Source organism: Notothenia rossii (genome assembly GCF_949606895.1).
Source record: "Notothenia rossii genome assembly, chromosome: 2".
Taxonomy (NCBI): Eukaryota; Metazoa; Chordata; class Actinopteri; order Perciformes; family Nototheniidae; genus Notothenia; species Notothenia rossii.
This window is the reverse complement of record NC_136904.1, coordinates 56,417,673-56,425,439: the sequence shown is the minus strand read 5'-3', so window position 1 is coordinate 56,425,439 and position 7,767 is coordinate 56,417,673.

Below are 7,767 nucleotides of genomic sequence, written 5' to 3'. Positions count from 1 at the left end.
TCAAAGTGCAGTTTCAGTGCAAGTCAGTTGAAACGATCTTAAGTTGGCGTGACGTTGAAGCCCTGCTGCTGTACTGGCTTGTAGTTCGTTTATAGCATGACGTTAGCATTTAGCTTTTGGCGACTAGATTTATGATTCAAAAATTATAAAAGTAGGGTTGACATGTGGAGATTATCCGGCTGAAAAAAACGTGATCCCTCTCTTAAATGTGTGTCAACCACAGACCTTATTTCGAGCTATTTTACAAAATCCTATGGAGAATTTGCATTGGTTTTTCGCGAAGGAACCGGAAGAAGTTTACTTCCGGGTTTTACAACGCGTCACTGCGGTTCTCTATTGATGAGAGTAGTACCCATAGAGTCCAGTAGCAGGCGGAGCCTGTGTGAGATAGAACACTACACAGGCTGTTTGAACTTTGCACTGAGTTGTCTGCTTTCTTGACGGAGCACTTGGTGTTTTTCAGGATGCAGGCTGGGTTGCACGGCTGGCATATCTTGCCAATGTCTTCTCCAAGCTTAATGACCTTAACCTCTGATTTCAAGGCAAGGACTCAAATATCCTTAACATGTAAGACAGAGTGAATGGATTCAAAAATAAAATAAAAGTCAACTTATGGGAGACGAATTGTGACAAGGGGGATATAAGCTGTTTCCCACTGCTTGATGGCTATCTTGCCACTACTGAGAAAAAAAGCTTATGGTGAGAATTGTGCACACACATCTTTCCAAACTCAAAACTGAGTTCAACCAGTACTTTCTTGACATTGAAGCAAAGTCAGAACATCTGGACTGGTTGAGGAACCCATTCAGAGGGACTGAAAGCAGCAGCCAGACTGCAGGAAAACCTGGATTTGTTCTCTGATCGTGGGTAAAAGATGACATATGCTGAAAAGTCATTGATAGTGTTTTGGTGTGATGCTGCAAAGGAGTATCCAGAGCTGGGGAAATGTGCATTGAATGAACTCTTGCCTTTTTGATCTACTTATATGTGTGCAGTTACCTTCTCAGCCCTGACTCACATCAAAATCAAGCAGAGGAACAGACTGATGGTGGAGAGCAGCCTACTGACGGCCACACTAATAAATGATGTTTAATATATATATTTTATCTTATTTTATTTTATTATGTTTTATCTTGTTTTTTTCTAGTGTTGTTGCTGTTGCTGCTGTTCTTGTTCTTGCTCTGTTTATACAGTTTATACTACTATTATTATTATTGTTGTTGTGGTTTATATTGCACTATTCTATTGTATGTTGAGTTGTGGGAGTAGCCTCATATGCATGCATGCACCTGATTCATGTGCACATGACAATACAATTATTGAATCTTTGAAACTTCTTAATATTATTATTTTCACAAGTGTCAATGTCAAGTTTAAATTCATTTGTATTAAGGGTGAGTTATAAAAGTGATTTTAATTTATTTAATGAGCAGTTGGGTTAGGTACAATTACAAAGGGTATAATACAAGAGCAAATGTAGGCAAATCATCCAAATGAGTGAGGGGGGGTACTTATAGAATGGCTACCAGCTCAAGGGGTACACAAGACGAAAAAGGTTGGGAACCACTGGCTTATGGCGCATGTCCACTACAGCGCAGTTTAAGCGTGCCGTGACCGGCCCGTTTTTGGTTGCGTTTCCACTTAGCGTAGTTCTGGCTAGTGGGTACTTTTTCATAGTTTTTCTGGCTCTCCAAAATCGAGGTTCTTTCCGGGTCAACAACAGGCTGAGTATGCTAAACTAGTGAGAGAATCGCTGGCAACTACAACAAAAAGGAACATATTTGACCGTGATTTAATTGTAATACACATTTCAAAATGATGCCGAAGTAACAACATACTGATACCGGTTAGTAAAAACCATGAATTAATGCTTTGACAAGTCTGCAAACAGACGGCAGGCGAAAAACCTTTTTAAATGCGTGTTTTCTGAATGGAGATCGGCTAAGCTAACGCAGCATACGCTCTGACCGTCCACACTCACAACAACGGCCTACAGGCATAAATAAACCAGCGACTGTATTCGCAATGACACAGACAGTCTTTGGTTTGTACTTGTTTAACTTTTGTCTAGTTTCTGAACAGATATGAGGAGCTGTGAGCTCTGAGGGCTAACGGCTGATGTTGGTTTTGTGTTTCGCATTGAAGATGACGTCACGGCTCCGCCTACACTGCGTTACTATAGTTACTGCCCCAGTTCCTAAACTGTAATGGAAACGCAGCATAAAGTGAGCCTGGCCTACCAAGGTCTAACTATACCGTGCGAGGCCCTGCAGTGGAAATGCGCCATTAGTGCATGGAATGGTAGTTGTCAGGGTTGTCATTTTGTCCATGTAGACACGGATGGGGGGAAACCTCTGTCCAGTTTGCAGCCGTGCTCATCCTACTACCCATTTGAATGATTGGATGATCAGTTCTATTGCCATTGTGAAGGCTACTTCTAAAGATTGCCATGATGTAACATGTTGTAATGCAGAACTGCAGGTCTTGGGAGTAGTTTCTGACAAGATTTATGATGGTCACTGGCACATGGAAAAACTCAAAGCCTGTCCAGAGGAGAGTATGTGGGACTGATCCAAAGGCATGGGCTGAATCCAGGAATACGGTCTTTTCCTTCCCTTTTTGCTGCTCGAATCTGATGCCATACTGTATGAGACAATGAATGAAAATTACACAGTGAATAATAAGGAATTGTTATAGTTGATACTAATAGATTATAGATCTTATAGAATAGATACTTTGACATTTTCTTTTTAATGTTTTTATTTATTAGGATGTCTCAAAAACCTGCATTAACAAAAAAATACATATAATAACTCTAATACTTTTCGCATTTTATTCAAAGTGTTTCTGAAACATATTGCTGATGGGAGCTGTTGTCTATTTGTGTCTGTACTATGAAGTAAAGATTTCTCTTTGGTAGTACATTGTTATCTTTAAAGTACACACTTAGAGGAGTTATTCAGTTGAAAGTAGTCAGTAAATATTATATTGTTAAGCATACACGTAGGGAAGCCTCCAATGGTAATACCACATAACTGAGCCTTTTATGTTTGAGCAATAATACATATTTTGGTATTAAAGTATCTTTTTGACATTCTTTTCAACTACAAGATTTATGAAATAAAACTGAATCAATTCCAATGAAGGCAATTTTATCAAACATCAAACTACTTATTACATTTTATGCTATGTTGTAAGTCAGTTTACTGGAATGGAATAAAAATATGTTCCATATCAATTGTGACATGAATCTACTTTAGGCAGATATTCCTTGAAGAGCATCTTGCAGGTTTTTTTTTTTTCTACATTTATGCTTAAACTTGCTTGAAAATCACAATTTAAAAAGTGAGTGTAGGATTTGATATGTTTTACGAGACATAAGGGCAGGAATTCAGAGGGAAAAGAGCAATTTTGAGCTCTGCTCTTAAAAACTGCTTTTTTTTAAGGTCATACGTCAAACGCGTCATATTACATAACAAAGGCGAAACATCTCCGCTCTCTGACCGCGGGTATAGTTAATAGTTGCGTTGAGTTGAGCGGTTGTGTTTTAGTGAGCTGGTATTTTTCGGTAGTTTTACATTGTATTTCACCATTTGTAATCATGGTGCAGTATTGTGTTTGTGCAGGTTGCACAAATACCAGCCTGTCAGGACATCGAGTCCACAGTAAAAAGGACCGGAGCTAGCGTTCGTTCCTGGGTGCGTTGTGCATCCACCTCCCTGCAGCACATACTCTCCACAGCTTTATCAGGAAACCGTATTACTTCTCTCTCCCCCCCCCTTCGCTGCTCTCTCTCTCTCCCCTCCGGTACACGGCACCGTAAGACGTAGTGTGGAGTTTCATTAGGTAACGCTGTGGTGGCTGTACTGCTCCAGCCGTCTCCTTTTTGTTTGTTTCCCCCTGTCTGTGTTGTTTGTGTGTGCGTGGTGGCTGTCACTCCTGGCTCCCGGCTTAACCTCCACTCACCTGCTGCAATCAGCTGTGCACCCTCCCCGACTACACACCTGCTTTCCATCAAGCCATTTACAACGGCATATCAACGGAGGCTCCACAACCTTTCTCCGCCAGATCGTCAAGTATCAGCCGTATCTCGCGTCTCTCCTCCGGTACACAGCACCGTAGTGTGGAGTTGCATTAGGTAACGCGAGATATGGCTGATACTTGCGCATTAGTTTCTGTTATGGATCAGTATCAACCAGTGGTGTAGTCTACTTTTTTGTAGTGGGTATACTGTAATAATTGTATTCATCCATCCTAGAGCGACGCATCGCGGAGCGACATCTGTCTCGAAGCAACACCTCATGAACACCATCACACTTACTAATGAATAGACTAGTCTTGAGACTGGTTATGTGTTATCAACATGTCAATGTATTATAAGCATTTTTATGTGACTTTTAACTGCCAGTGAAATTAACAATAAAAAAAATAAAAGAATGAACAATGATGGAAAAAGCCCACTTATCTTCTAGGGTTGAACAATTAATCGACATTTTTATCAAAATCTCAATATGGCCTACTGCAAACACAGTCTCTGACACAGCTCTCACCAAATTTCCAACTAAATCCTGTCCACCCTTCTCCGTGAGCTCCTGGGCTATTTTGTGTGCTCTGGACGTCTCATGTCGTCTAATCTTGTTTCTCAAAGAGGCCAAAGATGTTGATCTGCTTGAATCTGAGGACTGGATCTTAAAGTGCACCCACTCCTCAGACATAGACACTCGTTGTTCTGTGAGGACACCTACTGATTTTGTAGCGCTGCAAAGGAAATAAACAAAACCATGACTAATTAGCATAATACAAGTTTTTACCAATAACAACTGCAGAAAAGAGCCAAGATTTACTCAAAAGTATTTAATAAACTGCTTACAATATTTACATTATGGCTAACAAATGCATGAAAAGCAGATAAAAGGAGAAAAATGTTCCACTTTTTCAATAGCTAATTATTTGACAACTACGATAACTAACATATATACTAATGTAATGGTGCAAATGTTAAATGCACTTTTAACATGACCATGAATTAACTCTCATTTGCATAGTCATTGACTTTATGAATTTCTGTTGTTTAGATCAGCTTTCCTTTGCATGTGTGCTGACATTTCCCTAACTTTCTGTCCCTCCACCCCAACCAAGGATGCCTGTTCTTAAATTCCATAGCCTAACTTTAAGTCCACAAGGCTGGCCAGGAGCTCTCATCTGTGTCCGAAACAAGGAGATAATTTAAACATTGTGTTCTGTTTATGACTGCACACACACACACACACACACACACACACACACACACACACACACACACACACACACACACACACACACACACACACACACACACACACACTATCTCGCTCCCTTTCTCTTCCATTGATCCACCACACTAACGTTGATCAAATTAGCTAGCAAGTTAGCTAGTTAGCTACTGTTACGTTAATCATAACCATGCTAATTTCACTTACTGGGTAAATTTGCGGTAGCGCCGGACTCGTTCTCTGTCACCTTTAGGACAGCCGCCTGACCTGGCTCTTCTTCTGTACTGGTAATAGGGGAACACTTCAGAAAACATTAAAATATTGTCGTCTGTTCTCGTTTCATGTTTGCTTCCTGTTTAGCGCTCCGGTAACTTGAATGATGGAAGGATCAAATTCTGATAACGTTAGAGAAACGTGGGGTTTGTCAGAGCCGAACAAAGTGTGTTGCTGTTGCTTAGCAACAGGCCAAAGGCGACAGAAGCCCCAGACGTCCAAAAGTATTAACACAGAAGGGGGCGAAAGCGTGAAAGCGAAGTCACAAAATGATGTTGTTACGTATCATCGCTCATTTTTAAGAGGGCATACGGAAATCACTGGCATTTTCTAGTGGGTATACGGCGTATACCAGCGTATCACGTAGACTACACCACTGGTATCAACAGTCCTGCCAGTAACGTTACTGTATTATCAATGCTACGTTAGTTATAGCCTGATATATGATAGCTAACTTCACAATGTTGTGATGTGACGTTAGCTAACATTCTGTAGCTAACGCCGGTCACTCACCAAGATAGCTGCCCAGTTCTCCACTGGTTCTCCTCACACCACAGCTCAATTTCTCTCCGATGGCCGTTATTTCTTCTAATCCTTTGCTGCTCCTGGTCTCTTGGACGCCTAGCAGGCTCATAATTATAAGGTTGTGGTCCGTCATATGCAGTGTTGGGTGTAACGCGTTACAAAAGTAACGAAGTTACAGTAATATATTACTTTTTGCTGTAACGAAGTAATGTAACGCATTACTAATGAAATGTGGGTAATATATTACCCGTTACAATGCTCAGTAACGCAGTTACAACACATTTTAACCCGAAATTAAATGGTGTTTTGTTTTTTAAGAATGTACTAACATAGCGTACATTCCGACACCGGACAAATTGTGCGGGTAGATCAGTAAACCTGGTGTTTACCCTTCAGGCTTCGCGTCGAGATCTTCGGGGAAGTTGAACGTTATGCAACCATTCAAAAAAGAGAACGTAGCGAAAAATACAAACAACAAATTGTGTCAGGTGCGCGTGACCTGCTCCGCTGCGCGTGCATCATTTCCAAAGGGCTTCCACAGCAGTGACACACATCTGATCTGTGGATAATCATTTATACGAAAATGGTTAAAGCAACCATCACTAAACGCCAGCAACACTGCATCTACTGCAGACAGTAGCAACAGGTCAGATGCGGACATCACGTTACCCTCCGTTGTGGACACTAGCTTACTCCCGCCTGACTCGCCAGCCCCGGAGCATCAGTCTTCGTCGCCCGAAACTACGCCGCCCCTCTGTGGCCCGCAGGTGCCAGGTATATCTAAACAACTACCCGCCTGTACAGTGGGGTAAGGCGGTCATTTTGCAGCTTGTGGTATAAAAATAGACAATGGCTAGAATATTCATGTGAAAATAGTACCATATTCTGACATGCCTGTAGAAATGTTGGGTCAAAAATAATGCATACAATAGCAAAGATGCCTTCACCACGAATGGCTACAAAAATATCTCATATCCCAAGCTTATTATCAACGAGCTGATGTTGCAGCTGAAATGTTCGCCAGGTCACAAAGTCAACCTCACATGATGATGTGATACCAGTTTTCAAGCACAGTAAATATTCTCTTCCCAGCGTATATGATGGGACCAAGGTGATGATGTAGTAGGCTACATGGTTTTAATAATACTTTTGCCTTTTCAATGTTTGCCATTTCAAACCATGAGCATGGTTTAAATAATATTTGCCTTGATTTACAATATGTTAACCTTCATTATAGTCCTTGACAGCGGTCTGTAGGCTACTGCTGTATTAACAACGTGTCACATGTTAAGTATTTACAATCAGAATCGAGTATTCAACTAAGCCGTGTAATACAAGTTGTTAGTAGCCTTAAGGGCCTACACAGTTGATATGCTATACCACATTGCCCTTCACTGGATGCATAATGAGCTGCACTAAACTACATTTTAGCATTTAAAATACCTAGCTATTCTTTTGCGGTTATTTTGGTGAAAGTAACTAAAAAGTAACTAAAGTAGTGTAACTCATTACATTTCAGAGACAGTAATATTGTAATGTAACTTATTACTTTCAAAAGAGAGTAATAAGTAATATGTAATATATTACATTTTGGAAGTAACTTGCCCAACACTGGTCATATGCATTCGAATATTCATGTTCAACTTCTTCTGTGTCTTCTGTGTCGAAACTAGCATTGGGATCCATGTTTATTAATATGTTACACCGGCCGCTCTCC